The 20,773-nt window shown below is 53.3% G+C and overlaps 1 long non-coding RNA gene across 2 annotated transcripts in view; it reads left to right on the top strand.

The window, feature by feature from the left end:
• LOC148108565 (uncharacterized) overlaps positions 1–20,773 on the top strand; it is a 35,562-nt gene that overhangs the window by 13,695 nt on the left and 1,094 nt on the right. The window contains exon 4 of one of the 2 annotated variants that reach the window (XR_015727337.1): positions 18,378–19,968. The exons of the other annotated variant lie outside the window; for it this stretch is intronic. This is a non-coding gene — a long non-coding RNA (uncharacterized LOC148108565). Of the gene's footprint in view, positions 1–18,377; positions 19,969–20,773 lie in introns of those variants that run through there. 2 annotated transcript variants of the gene reach the window in all.

The following is a 20,773-nucleotide window of genomic DNA, read 5'->3' as shown; positions in this document are numbered from 1 at the left end:
GGATGATGGATGGATGGATGGAGGATGGATGGATGATGGATGGAGGATGGATAAATGATGGATGGATGGATGGATGGATGGATGGATGGATGGATGGATGATGGATGGATGGATGATGATGGATGGAGGATGGATGGATGATGGATGGAGGTTGGATAGATGATGGATGGATGATGGATGGATGGATGGATAGATGGATGATGGATGGAATGATGAATGGATGGATGAATGAATGGATGGATGGATGGATGGATAGATGGGTGATGGATGGATGGATGAATGGATGGATGAATGAATGGATGGATGAATGGATGGATGGATGGATGGATGGATAGATGAGTGAATGAAGGAAGAATGACAAGTTTCTTGAGGGAAGCCCCATGTCTATTCTTTCCATCACTGGGCCCCCAATGCTGAAGATGGTTCCTGGCACAGACGAGGTACTCACACGTGCCACACGATGTCTTCTTTGGTGGTGTGGACTCAAGAACCAGGCTGCCTTTCTACACAGCTCTCTAGCTATGGGATTGAGAGGAAGTTACTTAACCTCTGGGTGCCTCGGTTTTCTCCTTTGTAAAATAAGTCCCAGACAATATTTTATGGGTTGTCATGAGGATTGAATGAGTTAAGCCATGAAAAGCCCTTCGAACAGGACTGTGCCTCTCTTGGGCATCGTAAATACCGAGCAAGCATCATTTTCCTGGATTCACTTCCAAACTGCCCCGTCTTCTGAAAAGGATGATAAGCCCACTGAAGGCAGGGCTGTGGGTGCCCTATCTGGGGTGCCTCCTGGTAAAAATACCTGTTAATGCTGTGGTCTCACAGATGGGAAGACCTTGAGCCCAAATCCGGGTCAGAGAGTCAGGGTGCACATTCCACTGGGGCCAAAGGCAGAGCTGCCTTCTGGCTGAGGCGTGCAGGACAGCAGAATGGTCAGATCTCGGGCCTGGGAGGTGAGAGGTCACATGTCTATTCCAGCCCATGGGGCCCGGCCTTCTTTGAGCCTGGGTCCCCCCAGTTAGACATCGAGGGAGATCATCTTCTGTGAACCATTCAAGGCGCAGCCTGAGGAAACATGAATCGGACTATCTTCGGCTCCTCATCCTTAATTTTCCTTTCTTTGAATGGATTTTTCCGGATCGGAAAAACTGAGCCCTTGCTAGCCTTGGAACACACACACTCTCTCTCTCCCCGCCGAAATGCTGTGTCAGCGTCAGCTAGTGGTTGAGGGTGGTACCAGCTGGAGCTCTCATTAACGCCCCAAGCAGTGGCCCAGGGTCCCCCCGGGTCACCTCCCCAGAGCACACAGGCTGAGCTTTCTCTCCGAGGGCTGCCTACAGCCCCACCTTGTCCTAGCCCTGCGATTTATAGGGGCCGGTGGTTGATACAAGTTCCCGCCCGGCGTGGGCTCGTGGGCCCGTGGGCTCAGGCTGACGCCAAGAGCCACAGAGGCAGCTCCCGCCTGCCTGCCCCTCACTCTGTAAGTGAGTCACTGGGGTTTGGAGTGGGCCACCCGGGGGGTGGCTCCTTGCTGGAATAAGACAGTCACCCTCGAACAGAGCAGGCAAAGATGGCATGCCAAACCCTCTGCTTGGCAAGGCTTCTGCCCAGAGGGCACCGAGACATCTCCCTTCAGCCAAGGAATCGCGGGCACTCAGGCTGGCATGGCCCTCCAGGAGCCTTGAGCCCAACTCCCCCAGGTGGAGAGGGGGAGACAGGGGCACAGCCAAGGAGGGGAGCCGAGGAGGCCACAGTCAATGGAAGAGCTGAAACCTTGGAGACCAGGACATCTCATGCTCCCCTCTGGTCCTTCTGCTAATGGAAAGGGAGCAGCTGCGGGCCTCCCAGGCTGCTCTTCTGGGAGCCAGGTGTGTGCCTGCACATCTAGCCTCTGGGACAGATTCCTGGGTCTCCTGGGCTTCTAGGCCAGCCAGTCTGCTGCCCCTTTTGGGTGACTGGAAGAGAAAGGGATAGAGTACAGAAGAAAGGCCAGGGTTCTGCAGTTGGCCACATCTGGGTCCCAATCTTGGCTCTGTCAGTTACTATCAGGATGACCACAGGTCAGCTCCTTAACCTCCCTGAGCCTCAACGTCCTCATCTGCACAATGAGATGACACTGTCGCCTACATGGCAGGTCGCCAGGGAGATTGCCTGATATCCAGGGTCTGGTGCCGGGTAGGCACCCGATGAATGGCAGCTACAGCAGTGCCAGTGATTTCTGCTGCAGTGGGCTAGGACAGCCTGAGCGGGGGGCATGGCTGGGACAGGACCTAGGCTTTGGGGTCAGTGGGTCCAGGCTGAGGGGCAGGAGCTGGAGGACCAGCCTTTGAACACAGGCAGAGGAAGCGGAAGGCTGGAAGTCGGGTGGCCTTCCCGGGTCACCAGCTTGCTGGAGAATAATTAGGCAAGTCTTGGTGCTCTCCAGGACTCAGATTCCCCAGCTGCACAGTGGGTGTGGGACCGGAGGACTGAGGTTACTGCAGCAAAGTCCAGGCGGGCCCAGCTGGCAGGGCAAGGACAGCACCCACCCTGGGGCTGCTCCCCACCTTGCTAGATACTGTCTGAGGGGGTAGAGACTCAACACGGGGCACACAGGGCAGGAGGGGGGTGAGTGTATGGGTGGGAGGGAAAGGGCTGGGCTGGGCTGAGCCTGGCGGAGCAAGGGTACTGTCTCAGGCCCCCAGGCTGATCGTCCAAAAGGCCGTGAAGGCCTAGCTGGTCCTCTTGGGTCAGGCCCAGGGGCTTAGGACCAACAGTCCTTCAGAACAGTGAGGAAAGGGCCTCAGCGCCTCCCCCTGAGGCTGGGTATCCAGGGCTGTGGCCACCCTTGCTCAGGGCTCAGACTTGCTCCTTTGCATTAGGTCCAAGCAGCTCTGCAAGGTCTCCAGGAAACAGAGGACACTCTGAGAAGCCTCGGACCCTGGGGGCCAGGCTGCTAGAAGTCTCTATGCCTGATAATTAAAGCCACACCTCCGTAGATTCACATTATGAAAGTCTGCCATCTCTTCAGTTCGAAAACCCTCAATGGCTCCCCAGGGGCTGGAACCGGCTTCTTATCCCGGGGTGTTTGTGATTCATGGAGAAACTTCCGAGTGCCCCAGAAGCCTTGCCCTGGATGCCAAACATTGGGCATATACATTTGTCTGGGGAGAGTTCCAGAGTTTCATCACATTCACATAAAAAGCCAGCACTCCATGAGCTGAAGTCCAGACTCTTGGTCGGCATTCAATGCTCTCCCCAAGGTGGCCCCAGCTGAAACTCCAAGTCTCAGCATCTGCCCCTTCTTGTCCACCCACTGACAGGCCTGTTCCCCTGGACAGGCCCGAAGTTCAGCCTAAATAGTCCCCTTGCAAATGTCTGTGCTGAGGCACCCTTTCTCATCTCCCCTCCCGGAAGTTTTCCTGAACTCTGGCCCTCTCCCAGGCCCTGTAACATTACCGTGGCCCCTCCTTGCCATCTTTCTCACAGCCATCCTGTCCGCCTCACCCTGTAGCTTTCACGGGGCTCAGACCTTGCAGACTCTTGCCTGGACCTTTGCAGTAGCCTCTTGTCCATTGCCCTGCCTTCCCCTCCCCAGGGCCAGCCCTGCCGTGACACTCTCCTCCCCCAGGTCTGTTACCTCCACCCACGTGAACTGGATGACAGGGCAGAGGGGAGACAGTGAAGGCAGAAGGGGAGGGAGAGGAGGAGAGACAGAAACGAGAGAGAAATAGGACAGGGGCGCAAGATCTTGCATAACAGAGAGAGAGAGATGCAGAGTCAGAGCAAAGGAGGGGCAGACACAGAAAGATACAGGGAGAGAGGCTGAAAGGAAAGAAAGGGGGTGAATCAGGGAGACAAGATATAGAGACACAAGGAACAAGAGAGAGAGAGAGAAACAGAGACAGAGCCATGCAGAGCAAGGCAGGCAGAGATAGGGACAGAGACACAGAGGCGGCGAGACAGAGAGGGCCACAGCAAGAAGCAAGGTAGAGAGAGCAAAGGGGAATGAGGCTGGGAGAGCCCACGGCCTGCACTGGGGAAACGGCTTTCCAGTGCCTTCCATCCGTGGAACCCCAGTCCTCCTCCCCTCCTCTGAGCGATTGATCCTCCCAAGGGAGCCAAAGGAGCAGGGCCTGGTACTCGATCCTGCTTTCTGATGGCTCCCCACCCTTCCCACACTGGAGGCTCCGGCCTGGCTCCCTGTCCAAGACTCATGTGAAAAGCTCCAGGAACCCCCATCATTGCCCCTGCTTCCCCCAGGAGGGGCCCTCAGGCTGGGCTGGGTTCGGGGGTGTCACAGAATTTCAGAATTAGGGACCTCCAGGTTCAGAAAGTCCAGCTGGCTGCCAGATAAGCTGTGTGATACCAGCCTGGGACCTTAACCTCTCTGGGCCTCTGGGGAAGTCAAAGGGCGCATTCAGTGTTGTCTGGGATGGACATTGAGAGGGACTGTATTACACCCCCTCAACCCACCCGCTCCCAACACGCTCCCAACCCCAGTCCCACCGGAGGCCGATCTTGTTTCACCGTATCGGTAACCACTGCTCTGGAAGGGGCAGCAGAAGAAAGAATTTGGGGGAAGCTCTTTGCTGGAGAGCACGTGGCCCAGGGCCCATCTTGCATTCCAGCCTCACCTCTACAATGGCATTCGCCTCTGCGCCTCTGAGATGGGAGTGAAGTTGCCTGTCACTAGAAAGAGCTCGGTTAACTGTTCTTTGCCCGGGAGGGTGGCCTGGTGCCTGCAGAACCAGGGGCCCATTAGGAAACCGGCTGGATGACGACAAGGCTGGCTAACATCCCTAAGCTCTCAGCTACTACTCTATTTCACGTTGTGCAGCCTGAATTCTCCCCACCGACTGTCAGGGAAACTGAGGCTCAGGGCCGGTAAATGGTGGCGCCAGGATTCAACCCCAGGCAGCCTGACCTTGAGAGCATTCTTACACCATTAAAGGGCAGAACAAGAGTGACAGTATTATGGGTGCCACCCCCGCCCAGGCAACACCCCTACGGGCCAAGCCCTGCGCAGTGGGGGAGAGAAGACTGCTGCCAACAGACAGAGCCCTGGCCCATTAATGAGTTCTTTCTGCGTGCTGGGCTCTGCAGGGTGCCTCTCAGGGACAGGCAAGGCCCCATAGGACCCGCTGCTCCGTTATCAACTGTGTGACCTTTGGCGAGTTACCTCACCTCTCTGTGCCTCGGGAGCCTCATCCGTAATAGCTCTCTAGCGTTGTGAGGACAGAACACACTGATTCTTAGAGGGGTCTCAGAGCTGTGCCTGGCATGTGCTGGGGGCTGAGATGTGCCAGCCGCCGTCATCTTCCTCACCATCAGCATCAGCCCTCTCTGGAGACCATCCTGTTTAACTCTCCCACTAATCTAGAACTTGGTTCGATGATCCCCATTTTACAGATGAGGAAGCTGAGGCTCAGAAACGTAGCCTGACTTGCAGTAAATCGGTAACAGGCCAAACTAAGATTCGAAAACCAGGCTGGAGACACAAGAGCCTGTGTTTTTCATCATCTTTGTTGTACGTCACAGAGGAAACTCTTTCTTTCTTTCCTTTACTCGGGGGTTATTCACTGAGCATCTTCGATGTGCCGGGTCCCGTGCCGTGTGCTGGAATGCTGGCGCTGACCCTGGGGCGCAGAGACAAGTTTTCTCCTGCTCCTTCCTGAAGGGCAGGACCGGGGCTCCTCCCACTTCCCCGGCTGCAGCGGCAAAGGAGAGAAAGCTTTGACTGGGCCCCAGGTGGGTGGCTGTGCAGGCCTGGGGGCTATCCAGTCCCAGAAGCAGGCGCCCCGGGAACACATGCCACCCTGTTCCGCACTGGCTCTATTTACCCTCATGAGAAAGTGTACTTGTCCAGGCCTCGGTAAGACTTTACTTAGTGGAGTCTGCGAAAGGATGTCTGCAAGTCAAGGGTGGGCCATGGGTCACAAAAAGAGAGCCCACCGGAGGTCAAGAGAATCGAGGCTTGCTGCTGTATCCCCAACAGCTAACCGTGCCTCCCAGATATTTATTCAATGCAGAAATTCATGTCTCCCCATCAGACTGTAAGCTCCCGAATTAGCCTCAAGAAACAAAGATTTAAAAAAAAAAAAAAGACGGTAAGCTCCCTGAGGTTAAAAACAGGTCTGCGTTCGCAGTCACTGGGTCCCCAGGACCCCAGCAGGGCCCTAACACAGAGCTGGGGCTCAGGACATGTTGAACGAGTGACTTTCTTCTAAGAAAAGAGAAGTCAGAGGGGGCTTGGCAGGCACGTCTGAGTTCCTCTTTTCGGGGTCACATACTCAAATGCCCATAGGAGTCCGCTGGGGACAGATTGGGGCCAACTGAACTGTAAGGCAGTTGGGCGGGGCCAAGCGGAGACTGCATGCCCTACACCCTAGGCATTTTTTTAAAAAGGTGGTCACCTTTGGACAACCAATCAAAAGACACCTACTCTTGTTATTCTCCCCTCCATCTTGGGTCCTCCATCGACTCTCTGCCCTTCCTTGTCCTGCCCTTTGCCCCAGGCAGCTGACCTCTACAGGCTGGATGGTTCCATTATGGCTCCCTCGCCCCCTAACTTCTGAACGGGTTTGGTCTGTGGGAGGCCCCTGCTGATCGGAGGGCAGGGGTGGGAGAGAAAGTGGGGTGTTTGCTCCCTATCCGCCCCGCCCTGTCTGGCTCTGCTAACTCATTCCCTCCCCCAGCCCCTTAGGCTGGGATGGCAGAGGCTTCTCCCTGTCCCCAGCCCCAGGGACTTCTCCAGCCCTGACCGGTTCCCCAAACCCTGCCTACTCCTCTGGGGATGCCTTGCTTTGAACGTTTGCACTGAGAAGTTTGGTTCTAATCTTCTTGGTTATTATCGGTAGTAGCAGTATCATTATTTATAAGCTACTTGGTCTTTTTTGCCTGGGGCAGTAAATGCTCTCTCAGTTGACCCCTTTAGCGTGCAGTCTCCTGCCAGGATCCTGAGTGTGACAACATCTGTAGACCTCATTTGGCCCTGGATTCTGGTCCAGTCCCCTGACAGGCCCAAGAAGTTTCCCCACAAGCCTCTGCCAAGGAGTCATTGATTTCTGCCTGTGCTGCCCCTTCCCCCCTCCCCTGTGCCCTCCGCCCCAGAACTGGTTCTTTACCACCTGCTGCTTTTACCCTTTGGCTCTTTTGAACCTGGACAACCTCCTTTTGGGTGTGCTCTGAAATCTCCCTCGGGAGTTTCCCCTGAGGCCACCCAGACCACATGGACTGTTACGCAGTCTCCCCACCCCAGCATCCCACCCAGCCATACACTGGCTTGTCTACGTCTGTTGACTTTGTTCCTGGGCATGGGAGACCAAGAGCGGGATGGGACTGCGATTTTCTTGTAACAGTAATGAGTCACGTTCCCATTAACAGATAGACAGACTTAATGAGCTCTGGCGATAACTCTCTCATACATTTGGCTTTGATCACGGTGTTCGGTGAGTTCCCTCATACTCCGATCTTCTCCACGGAGCGCCCCAATATCGGGGACAAGGCTGCCAGAATCCCATTGTCATCCATACTGTTCTGCCATGGCCTGGCCAAAGGCGGTGGGTACAGCTCTGGCCCTGGTACCTTCTTTGGGTACCCAAGAGTCTCTGTCCCTCTCTGGAATGATTTTTCTTCTTTTGAAAAATGAGTTTGTTTAGATTGGGTGATTAAAAAAAAAAAAGCCTGGCATGGTCTGTATCTGGGCCTTTTTTTCCAAAGCACTTTGTCACGGCATTAAGTTTCCATTCACGTGTGTGATTATCTGGCTAACGCCCTTCTCCCCGCTAGACCCCGGGCTCCGTCAAAACCTTTGTTTCCCCTGGGTGCGGGGCACAATCTGACAATAGTAGGTGCTCAGAAAATGTGGGTGAAACGAAGGACTGCCTGATTGAATTTTAAAATATTGTCCTCAGCTCAGCAGAAGTAGAGAGCCCAGCTCAGCTACGCAGATCACCTGGGGACTCCGTGCTGGCCCCCAGCCCAAAATGAGACATTTAAGAGCTTCCTTGAAAAAAAATTTTTTTAAAGAATTCTTTTTTCCTCGTGGCCCGCCTGACTGCCAGGCCCCCTTAAATGCCCCGGGAATATTCCTCCTAGGCTGCCCTGGTAGAACAGCCCAGAACTCTGTGAGGCGCTGCACTGGGTTGCCTTTTTTTCCTGCTGCCTCATTCTAATAGGAACCTGGCGCTGGGCCCCCAGCCCCCACGCAGTGATGGGAGGCCCTGGATGGAGCCAGCAAACAGATCCATCTGGAAATAGAAAAATAATCCCAACACTAGCGGTTTTGTCTGGCCTCCCCAGTGGGGTGTGGAGCAGGCCCATGAAAGGGGCTTTGAGGGCCGGTGGGTGCGGGCTGGGTACCTGCGCCCGGGCCCCCCAGGGCAAGGGCCAGATCCTCAGGGAGCAGGGCCTGCGTCCCAGCTGACTCCGGGAGATGTCAGAACTCTGCAGGGCTGCGGCCTGAACTTGAATCCGTGTGACCTTGACTGAGTCGCACAGCCTGGCTAGGCCCCATGGCCCCTCTATTAAAAATCGCGGTCATAAGACCTCCGCCGAGGACTGGCTCCCTGGGCCGAGCACGGTGCTGGGGGTGGAGAAGGGGCTGAGGGAATATTCGCAGCTACTGCAGCCCCCATTTCTGACTTGAGGACATGTGGTCGACCAAGCACTGCGCCAACCCATGGGGTGACCTTGGGAGAGCCCATGGGCCCCCGTCTTCCCGCCTGCGCCATGGGAAGTGGCCCAGAGCCCCAGTCCTGGAACCCAGCAGGGTGAGGTCCAGCAGCAGGCGGCCCCAAGGACCGCAGGAGACGCCTCCCCTCCCGCAGGGAGCCTCCCTACGCCTGCTGGGGCTGACTATGCGGGCGGTGGCTGGAAACGTCCCAGCAGCTTCCTAGGAGAGCCCGGGAGCGTCCACGGGCCTCCACTGGTGCGGCTCACTATTTCCATCACTGGGAGGCTGGGCACTTGGCAGGAGGAGACTGAAGGGCCCCGAGACTCTGCCTGAGGCTGGCCCATCGGCCCTCCTTCTGCCTGCTTTACCTGTGGAAGGCTGGGAGAAAAGGAAGCCTGGGTCTGGGTTCCTTTTCACCGTGTTTGGTGTGTTCTTGGGCAGGTTATGTCCTTCCTTGTTGATGTGTCCCGTGTACGTGCTCCAGTCATTCATTCATTCATTCATTCAGTGCACATGCACTGAGTATCACCTCTTCTCCAGGCCCTGTCCTCGTCCTCAGAAATGTCAATAAATGACAAAACGTTTCTCCTCTGTGGGGGCTGGAGGTAGGAGAGGAACACTGGCAGGGGAGTAAGTGGGGGTAAGGCAGGCGACAGTTCAGTTTCGCACGGCTTGCGTTTGTGGTGTCCCTGGGGCAGCTGGGAAGACCTACGGGGAGTTGCACAGACGGTCAGGAAGTTGGTGGGAGACAGCCGGAGCCAGAGGGACCCGCCTGGCCTGTCTCCCCACTTCCCCACACCCCTCTGTGGTGGCGATGGTGGTGGTGACCGTGTGGGTGATGGTGATGGTGGTACTGGCAACAACAAAAAGCATTTATCAAGGGCTCACACGAGGCAGGCCCCCGATAGGCAAATATCAAGTGATTTGCATATCTCCTTTCATTTACTTATCAGAACAAATCTCAGGAGTAAGTCTGATTATCCCTATTTTCAGAAAGAACTGAAGCTGAGAGGTGAGCGCCTTTGGCCAGGGTCTTGAGAAGCGGAGTCTGAGAGAGAGAGAGAGAGAGTCAGGTGTGTGGCTGTGTGTGGTTTACTGAGAAAGCATGGAGGGGAGCGGGGCCGTGAGGGCAGTGGGAGAGGGAGGGCGAAGTGAGAGGCTGTGGGCTCTGCGGCTCGGGTGCACGGCCCCCAGCAGCCTTGGGGACCCGCATATCAGACCCTGGCCTCCGAGGGCACTACTCTGGAGCAGGCCAGCAGACTTGGTGACTTTGAGACTGCGCCGCAGGTAATGGGGGCCCACTGCAGTGAGCTGATCTGGGCCTCCTGGGTCTGCAGCATCTGGGGGCTTCCGAGGGGCTTCTGGGAGCCGCGGGGGTTTGGTGAGTGTGAAGGGCGCCCCTGGCTAGAGGTTCAGTCCCCGCGTCTTCTGGCTCCTCTCCTGGCCTGTCCTTGGTGTGTGTGACTATACTGTGGGACTGGGTATGCGTGGCTCTGTGTGCGTGCACGTGCGTGTGTGTGTCACTGGGTGTGACTGTGCGCTTGTAGCCGAGGGTGTGATGGTGCGTGCGTGACTGTGTGCACGTGTGTGCACACACGCGGCTGGGCCGGTACGGTGCGTAGGTGCCCATCTGTGACTGTGTCCTCCTGCCTCTCCTTGTCCACCTCTCTCTCCCTTTCCCTTCCAGTCTCCCTGCCTGTGTCAGTTTCTGTGCCCCCGTCTTGCTCTCCTCTTGCGGTCTCTCCCTCTCTTCCCCTTCCAGCACATCTTTCTCTCAGGGCCATCTGTCTTGCTCACTTTCTATCTTTGTTCGTGTTCCTCTCTCTTCTTCTGTCTGACTCTGGCTTCTCTCTGCCTCTCTTCTTGCTTCCGGTTTCCTTTCTGTCTCAGAATCTCTCGAATTCCGCCTCTCTCTGTCTTGTTCTGCCTCCATTTCTCGGTCTCTCTCCCTCTTTCTCTCCTTTCCCGTTAGTGCCCCAGCTGGGCCTGACCCCGCGTGGCCCGGCCGCTGGGAGCACAGGCAGGGACGGGTGATCGGGCTCCCAAGGGCTCGCTGCCCGTGGGGCCAAGACACCTGATGCCGGCCTTCTGGGCTCGGGAGCATCGCCTCCTTAGCTGACCTCCTTGCTAGGCATGCACGTTCCCCCCAGAGGGCCAGGCTACGTGTGCGTGTGGATGCGTGTGTGTGTGTGTGTGTGTGCGCGCGTGTGTGTGTGCACGCATGCGTGTGTGGAGAGCAGGGGTGTACTGCCTGGCCCTTGCATCGGGGGAAAAAGGAGCCAGGAGATGCAGCCACTTTTTCTTCCCCAATCTTACTGAGATATGATCAACACACAGCGTTCTATAAGGTTAAGGTGTAGAGAGTCATGATTTGCTGTCCGTATATGTTGCAAATCGATGACCATGATAAGCTCAGTAAACATACTCATCACCTCCCACAGCTACAATTTGTGTGTGTGCGTGTGTGTGCGTGTGTGTGTGATGAGAACTCTTAAGATTTACTCTTTTCAACTTTCAAATATACAGTAGAGCATTTTAACTACAGTCTCCGCACTGACATGACCTCCCCAGACTTACTCATCTTCTAGTTCGAAGTTTATACCTTTTGACCACCTGCACTCATTTCCACCACCCCCTCCCTCTCCCCTCTGGCAACCACCAATCTGTTCTCTCTTTCTACGAGTTCTGAGCGCTGGCTTCTACGTATAAGTGAGATAATACAGTATTGTCTTTCCCTGACTTACTTCACTCAGCACAACGCCCTCCAGATTCATTCACATGGTCACAAATGGCAGGATTTCCTTCTTTCTCACTGTTAAGTAATATTCTGTTGTGTATGCAGAGATGCAGCCGCTTCTAACGGGCTTGTGCCCCACGCCGTCCCCCACCGTCCTGGAGCCGTGATCCCAGACCAGGCTCCACTTAGATAGCGGCCCTCGGCCAGCTGGATTCAAGATGGCAGGAGGGGTTCAATGGAGACCAAGGTCGGGGATGCTTCTGGACCCCCAGCTGGAGATACGCAGTCATCAGCACAAGCTACTCAGGACCTGGCCCTACAGGAGGGGAAAACCAATGCTCATGTTTTCCGATGGAGAGCCAAGGTGTGGGTGGAGGGGTGGTAGACAGACTCATTCAAAGTCTCACAAGATCCAGGGCAGGGTCAGGGCTCCAGATTCCAAGCCGGGTACTTTTTACGCGGCTCCCAGATGCCTCCTTGTAAGGTGTAGCTGTTCTCTCCCCTCAGAGGTTCTCAGGACCCTTTCCAGGACCCAGGAAGCACTGCACTGAAGCAATCAGTCCTCCCCAAGTACTCCTCTCCGAACCCCATCCCCCCAACCTGCCACACCCAGCTTTCACTTCCCACAGGGAACTTCCTCACTGACCCCACAGCCATAACCATGCCGTGCCCCGTTCCCCCAGGGTGTTACTTGGCTTTGTCAGCCAAGAGTCAGCCAGCTGCTCCAGTGAATCTCCCAAGATCGGGGCAAGTAAGTGTGTGTGGGACAACGGGCTTGTGAGGTACTAATCTGCGCTCTGGTCTGTGTACTTCCTCCCCTGTCCCCGGTTCAAGGGCGTGGTCGGCCCTCAGGATGTTCTGGTCGCTGGAGTTTTGGAAAAGCTGAAAGCCAAGGTGCTTGATGTTAAGTCCTGTGTGAGCTTAGAGAGGGGATGAGGCCGTGGGCCCCAGAGGGAAAGGGAAGAGGCGAGTGTCTCTGAAGGCAAGGAGGAGGTGAACGTTGGTATTAGTGAGTCCTCAAGTTGGTGGGAGACAGCTAAAGCCCCCAAGAGGTTTGCTCCAGGGTATCTTTAGGGAGGCTGGGCCCAACACATTGGTGTCTCAGCTTCATATGTTCAAAGCATGACACCAGGTCATTGGTTGTAAAGGGACATCTGGTACTATGAGACAATGAGTACCTGAGTGGCCACAGATGAGAGCAGGACAGAGAGACCTCAGAGAATGTGTTATTTTTCATAGGACCCCAGGACCTTTGCATGACCAGAACCATGGATCCATGGGGATGTAAGGGAGCCTCAGTAATGACAAACACTGAATTTCCTGCCAACGTGATAGCACGTAGACTTGAAGTTGGGTTTTAGTTTATTCAAAGAAAACAAAAGAAGGTCCTCTTTCTTATGCCCTGAGTTGCGGACAGAGATTTAGCCTTCGTGCATGTTGAATAAATGAGTAGGACAATGAGAGAGGAGCCAAGCCTCCCTCCCCGCCCCCCCAGCTAGCGAGGTCTTTCAGGAGACCTTCATGCTAAAGGAACATCTCCGACAGATGTGACTTCCAGCAAAGGAAGCCCATGGCAGGCCATATATTGAGGCTGATGGGAATTTTCAGTCACCCAGATATGGCCACTCTGGTGCTGGTTCGCACTGGGTCCGGAGACAAACCCACCTTCTCTGGTTTCTCCAATTATGAGTCCCTGGGGCTCATACTACGTGAGCAAACATATTCACTGCCTCCCTTTCTCTCAACCTATGGGAGTGGGCGCTGATGGGGAAGCAGGGTACGGGCTCCCTGGCCTCAGCATCCTTGCCTGCACCTGGTGACGGGGACCGAGAGGGACTGGGCGGGGCTATGTGGGAGGAAGAGGGGTCCAAGTGAGCATATGGTCAGGAAAAGGTCAGAAGGCAAGCTAAGCTCCAGGAGGCTCCGGCCATGGAATGCTGTCCTTCCCAGATGGAGGAATGGTCAGCTCGCCCCACAGGCCATCACTGTTGGGAATGTAATCACTGCTGGGAATGAAGGGCCCCTTGTGTGAGGTCCTTGTGTGTCCCGAAGTAGGTCACAGAACTGAAGGATCACAGAAATCCTCGCCTCAGAAACGTAGAATCATAGAAGCCAAAAGTCAGTGCCAGGTAGGATTCCAGGATTTTAGAGCCTCAAGCCCTGGCATCAAAACACATTAAAAGTCTGGCGCTTTCGGCACAACATTTTATGGCTCAGGCGATCTAGAACCTCAGAATCATAGAACCTTGCACTCGGATGACCCTTAGACCCTTAAGGGAATCTGATGTATTCCCTGGTACAGTGTTCCCTTTTCGAAAGTTCCAGAAGGTAGCATTCTGCTTCAGATAGGCAATGAGTTTTAGAGCGAGGCAGCAGAACACAGGAGGCTTCTGTGTAGGATGCTTTTAGGAGTTCTGGGTTGTACTTCCTGACCCTGAATGTCTTTTGTCAGTGACTATCAGAGTTTGAAAATCAACGATTAGCCATTCTTTCTTTGGGTCTTTAAAGTCCTCTGACCTCCAAGGATCTACTTTGCTGTAAACGACTTCCCAGGTCAGTGGTCCTCGCGGGGCCTCCTCTATAAGAGCCCTGAGAAGAGCAAGGCCACTGAAAATCCAGATGTCAACCTTGGGCCTCTCTCTGCCCCAGCCCTGGGACCCTCTCCCCACCCTCCATGCCTTCCTGTGCCTTAACCGCCCGGCTCCTGGCAGGAAACCAGCTGGCTGGGAGAGGCGATTCCAACAGCTCCGGGGCTGGCCATGGTGTCCAGTGTGGTCCTGCTTCTAATCCCACCACCTCCTTGGGGCAGGCAGCATGGGCAGCAGCCTGTAATTTGGGGGTGGGAGAGGGACACCCAAGTCAGCTTTGACCACGGGGTCCCTAGAGGAAGGGAGTGGTCCCGGGGCTTGAAGAATCAAAGCTTTCCTCTCAGCTCCCTTGGTGACCATGAAGATAAAAATATTTATGGACAATTTTCCTCACTCTGGGGACAGGCAGGCATAGAACAGGGCTGTTTTTTTCCTTGGCTATAGCTATGCTCTTAGGATGGAGGGAGCTGGGGCAAACACAGGTTGTTTACAAGGCCTGCAGCAGCCCCAGAGAGACACGGCCGCATACAGTTTCCCCTTTCTCAACAGGGACGTGAGCTTCTGGAAAGGTGCCCAGAGGAACAAGGGTGGGTTTCTGTCCTCTGTTAGCTTAGTTCTTGGTGGGGTTGGAGGGATTTTTTTTTTTCCCTGAGAGATGGGGCGAGTGTGTTAGAGTGAATAACATGTTTCCCATAATTTGCCTTTTGAAAACACAAGGAAATTTGCGTATGTGGCTGACACAGCCTGGGCAGAGAGCCTTCTGGAGATGCCAGTCCTTCATTTCCCCACCGTGTCAGGCTGCTCGAACTCAATAAACACTTGTTGACTGAATGAATGGGTCATAGAAATGGCAAGCCGGAGCTGGAAGGAAGGCCCCATGGACATCCTCCGGGCCAAACTGCTCAGGTTTCAAGGCGGGGAAACTGAGGCCTAAGGAAGGGGAAGGGAAGGAGGCTGCACACAATTACAGATTTCATTGCTGCTGCTGCTGGTGATGATAATGGTAATAAATCATCTTTTCTGGGCACTGGGTGTTTTCCCATTTCACAAAAGCTTTCTCATTGGCCAGATTCCCAGCAAGACCACGGAGGAGGCAAGAAAAAGATTAGATTCCCCGTATCATGGCCCAGGGAAGAGAAGCTCAAAGACGTTGAGCAACTTGCCCATTCATCCATCAAGGGGTGTTGTGGGGTTCAGCAACAAATTTGGGCTGTTTTTCCTTCACTCAGCAGATACCCCTCGCGTAAAATCCACCACCCACTCAAAAGGAGGGACCTGTCTCTGCCTGTGTTTAAATCCCAGCTCTCCCATGCACAGCGGCTGAAACAGCTCACTGTGCCCATCCAGGCCTCGGTTATCCCCATCTGTGATTTGGGGCTTGCACTCGCCGTCTGTTGTGCAGGCCTCCCCAACTGGTATGAGAATGGCATTAGAGAAGGGGTATGGCCCTGCTTGGAAATGGTCAAGCAAGAGGGAAGTCCCGATGCTAGAATTTTGATGTGTCAGTGGAACCCTCCATCCATCCAAGGAGACAGCATTCTGATTCCAGCTCTCAGATAAAAATAGCTTTAAGGGGAGTGGGGGCAGCTCCCCAGGATATCTGGGCAGGATAAAAATAGCCCTCAAGAACAGCTGGCTCCTTTTCTCCACTTTGGTATTCACCCACAGTCTTCTGATGTCTTATTTGGTTTCCCAAGCTGACCTACCATCCCAGGCAAACAATCCTCCTTGTTCTGGGGCCAGGCAGTGGCAAATATATTCCAGGCTCTGGGAGTAGAGGCTTGGGAAGCAAGAAATATGGGTCCCATCCCAGTTCTGTTTACAACTCGCTGTGTGGCTTCAGCGAGTCATTCTCAGAGTCCCCATTTCCCTCGATACAGTGCTGTCCAATAGAACTTTCTTTGAGGCTGGGAATGTTCTATATCCACCCCGCCCAATACAGTAGCCCCCGGCTGCATGTGGCCATGAATGCTTGAGAGTTGGCTCGTATGACTGAGGAACTGAATATAAATCTTCTATTTTATGCAACTTAAATTTATTGAAGAGCCACATGTGGCCAGTGACTGCCATATTGGGCAATGCGGGCCTTTAAAACTGAAGATGGGAAAGCACCTGCCCCTTGACGTGGGGTGGGAAGAATGGATAATGTGTGTATGGAGCCTGATGAGAGACGCTCACCACTAGTTCCACTCCCCCCGCCCCCTCCTGCCCTGTGGAAATGTGAATATATGAGTCCTTGAGCTGGAGAATCCTCTTTTGGGAACACATAGCTCCTCCTTGGAGACTGGAGGAAAGGGGGGATATGGTGGTGGGTAGAAGGCCATGGGGGCTTCTGTGATGGGTGGGCTGGAAGATCAGGGAGCATGTCTGAAGCCTAACAAGACCAGGTCAGAGGAAGGACGAAACTGGCTACAACTGCCCATTCCCCCACCTCCCACCTTTTTACTTTCATAGGCACCAGTGCTCCAAAGGGGTCTATCTTAGAAACTTCCTTTCTTTGCCTGGATGTGGTTAAGATCATGGACTCTTAGGGGCGCCTGGGTAGCGCAGTCGTTAAGCGTCTGCCTCCGGCTCAGGGCGTGATCCCGGCGTTGCGGGATCGAGCCCCACATCGGGCTCCTCCGCAGGGAGCCTGCTTCTTCCTCTCCCACTCCCCCTGCTTGTGTTCCCTCTCTCACTGGCTGTCTCTCTCTGTCAAATAAATAAATTAAAAATCTTAAAAAAAAAAAAAGATCATGGACTGTTAGAATCAGATGGTTCTAGGTTAAAATTTCAGTTCCATCACTTACCAATTGTGTCTCCTTGGGCAGGTTGCCAACCTCTCTGTTTTGTGCCTGTAAAATGGGTAGAATGATGCCTGCCTTTGGGGTTTGTGGGTCATCAATGTGTTCACGTGCACGAAGCCCCTTGTTGTGGGCCCAGCACATATAAAGTGTTGAAAAAACGGAAGGCTATGGCCAATCTTATGGAAATAGAACCATTTAATTCCCATCTCCACCCCGACTGGGGTCCAGTGAGATGCCTGAGAAGCCAGCGTGGGGGTACGTCTGGAAAACCTTTCCGGTGCTCCTCGGGGTAAGGAAGGGACTAGGCATGGGAACAAGCCCTGGTGCCCTCAGATGGCAGATGACCCATCAAACTGTAGAGCTGGAAGTCATCCTGAAGTATTTACTGCTTGGATCTCCTTTCTGTTGACCCGGCCAAATGACAGTCTTCTGGGATGTGTCCAGAGGCAGGAACTCTGGAGCTGACACAAACCAATAGAAAGTCCCTCCTGGGATCTAAGACAGCTGTCTCTCTGACTTCCCACCCTTGGTCCCAGTACAGTCTCTGCTTTTTCAGATTCAACTTCCTTCTCTTGCTGCCCCAGGCTGGAGACATCTGCAGATTGGTCTTGGTGGAAATGCCTGGCCCAGGGACTGGCTCACCAGGTCAAGGGAAGGGGTCATCTTTATTGAGGGGGGAGAACGGAAACTTAAAAACTCAAAACCTGCCCCTAGGGAAGAGCAGAATTTGTCTTTCATCCTCTTATTTTGTGGGCAAAGGAACTAAGAGATCGATCTATCCATCTATCTGTCCTCGGCCTTGCTGGACAATAGTCATCGAGCACCCACTGTGTGCCAAGTTTTAGGAACACAGAAATGAATTCCTGTGCCCCAGGCTCACAGTCTGGTAGAGGAGACATCCATGCCCACAGTAATTATAGCAGTGTGGTATGGGTTATTACGTCAGGGCCGGCACTAGGGAAGGATGAGTGAGGTACTCACTGTGGGAACAAAATTTAATGCACTGCCAAGAGAACTCAGTTATCAAGATTATTAGTAATGTATCGCAGTACTTCTTAAAACTCAAAATTAATGCCAGAAAAGCATGGACGAACAAAAGATAAAACTTTTCAATGAAGCCAGGATCAATATTAGTGATTTTTCCTTTTGCCTCGGGCTCCAATATCGCTTGGCTTGGCACCGTGTTCTGGGGGATGTATGTGGGCTGCCGTGGACAGACAAGGCAAGCATCTCAGCCAGCTGGCGGTGTGCTGGACTGGACTCCTATCGGCTTGCATGTCTCTTCCCAGCTTCTTGCTCGGGACTGCGTGTTGGTTGGTTGACATTGGTCGTGATGGGAATATTTACACCATGGTAACTGGCAGACACTAAAAATCAAGGTTTTCCCCCACCCTTTCTGAGAGCTGCTTGTTAAATATTTATCAACACATCATTATATCCAGCCTGCACTGGCAGTGGGAGGACCTTCAGGAAAGGTTTCCCAGAGGAGACGCCTTTTGCGTTTTCCAGAATAAGAATCTAGAAAAGGAGAGAAAGAACGTCCCTGCAAATAAGAAACTCAGTATGCAAAACACCAGAGGAATGGGGGGTGTGTGTGCATTGTTTTCAAGGAACTACGAGGAGCTGAGTGTAGCTGGAATGGGAGATGTTGCCGGAGAAGGAAGGTTCAAGAAGGCAGAGAAAGTTGCAGCACCGCGTGGTGTCCTGAGATTGAGCCAGATCGGGGTCTTTGCTCTAGGACACGACTGTAGACCTATAAGAGGGCCGTGCTCCCTACTTCTGCAGTGTCCTGCCTACCAGACCAGGTAAGAGACGGCCATGGTGAGCTAGTAAATGCTTCCTAACGGGATCTCTACGCAGTAAGAGCTCTGATGTACAGCATTTGCCAAATATTCCACCACGGCCAATGTCCTCTTTTTATTTAATTTCTTTAAATTCAGTTAATTAACATACAGTGTATTATCAGTTTCAGAGGGAGAGTTCAGTGATTCATCAGTCTTCTCTAACGCCCAGGACTCATTACCTCAAGTGCCCTCCTTACGTCCATCATCCAGTTACCCCCTCCTCCCACCCACCTCCCCTCCAGCAACCCTCAGTTTGTTTCCTATGATTTAGAGTCTCTTATGGTTTGTCTCCCTCTCTGATTTCGCCTTGCTTTAGTTTTCCCTCCCTTCGCCTATGTTCCTCTGTTTTGTTTCTTAAATTCCACAGAGGAGTGAGATCCTAGGGTAATTGTCTTCCTCTGATTGACATGATACCCTCTAGACCCATCCCCGTTGTTGCAAAGCACCATGGCCGACTGCAAGCTATTTATGTGATGTTACTGAACGCTGAGTTGAGGAGAGATGTTCCATAACGCACCATTGTATGGCCCCTCGACCATCTACTTAAAATAGAAATAAATAACCTCAAGACCACAGGTAGTAGTAACATGGAGTAAGATAACTAGAAAGAGATGAGTTTTGAGTATTTATTACTTGTATTTTCAATATAATTTATTCAATCATAAGTTTATGCAATTTAATTCTTAATGATGGCTTAATGGCACACAGAATTTCCTGAAAATTGAACCATCTGCTCTCACGAGCCAGTAGGAGGAGGTAGGAGCTGCTCGCATGTGTCCCCGGGGAGAAGAGATTTTGGTCCTGACTCGCTGCGTGGATGGGGGCTGCCTGATTCCCTGGGCCTCACATTCCCAACCTGGGAGACCAAACCTGCTTATCGCGAGGTGCTCTTTGCCCTGGTCCTCTGTGCGCAGGGACAGGGATCCAAGCCTCCGGGTGACCTCCCGGAATTCGCTGGGACACGAGAGCGTCAAAAGCAAACAGGATTCTCAGAGCGATTCTTGCGCTGGGAAAAGAAAAGCCCAAGGCCACGGTTCCACATCCTTCTCATTTCAAGAGTGTGTTTTATTACAAAGTCACTGGCACCCAAACTATCTGAGAATATAAAAAAATAATTATAGTAATAAATGCAACTTACATGGCTTGTACCTTTACCGTGTGCCAGATACTGTCCTAAGTGCTTTATACACATAAGTTCATTCAATTCTCAGATCAGAAGCACAAGGTAGGTAGTAGTTTTGTACCAACATAAAAGACGAGGATGCTGCTGTTATCACAATGCAGCAGGTGGAGAAAAGTGGTTACAGGGGCGCCTGGGTGGCTCAGTTGTTAAGCGTCTGCCTTCAGCCCAGGGCGTGATCCCAGGGTCCTGGGATCGAGCCCCACATCGGGCTCCCTGCTCCGCTGGGAGCCTGCTTCTTTCTCTCCCACTCCCCCTGCTTGTGTTCCCTCTCTCGCTGGCTGTCTCTCTCTGTCAAATAAATAAATAAAATCTTAAAAAAATAATAATTAAAAAAAAAAAAGAAAAGTGGTTACAAAGAGGTTAACTGGTATACCCCAAACCACCCAGCTAGGGATTTGAACTGGAATTTGCTGTGAGCAAGGGCAGCAAGAAAGAAGGGGCAGGCTCGTGCAGCCCAATGCAACTGCAGAACACCCCATGAGCTTGGGGGGAGCATGAAGCCAAGACCAGCTGGATTTAACCGGATGGCTCACCTCACAAGGACTGATGCGGTCGGGAGAAAGGGCGTCACCACAGAGGCACGTGCTCATCACCCCCAAGTTCACAGATGAGTTCACAGAAGGGAAGAGGGAGTCCACGAGGTCCCACAGGGCTACCATAAGGCAGTGCTCAGACACGAGCCCCAGGGTTTCAACATGGCCACAGTGTGCAGCCAGCTTCCGGTGCTGGGGGGGCCTGGGGTTCATATCAAATCTCAACCATCCCCAGATATCTAGCTAGGCAAGACCCCCACATAAGAATCTGATTGAAAACCTACAGAAAATATGGAAAAATAACCCTCCATGACAAAATTGCGTGTCCCTAGGAGAGAAGAGTGGTACTTACCCATCTCTGATGACCCGCTAGAGCAGACCTACTACTACCACTGTGTCCCTTGTCCCTGAGCAAAGGTCTGTGCCTACAGTGGGGTCCTGCACGA

Source organism: Ursus americanus, chromosome 18 (assembly GCF_024610735.1).
Source record: "Ursus americanus isolate L20-20 chromosome 18, mUrsAme1.1.p, whole genome shotgun sequence".
Taxonomy (NCBI): domain Eukaryota; kingdom Metazoa; phylum Chordata; class Mammalia; order Carnivora; family Ursidae; genus Ursus; species Ursus americanus.
This window is presented reverse-complemented; position numbering and strand designations above follow the sequence as displayed.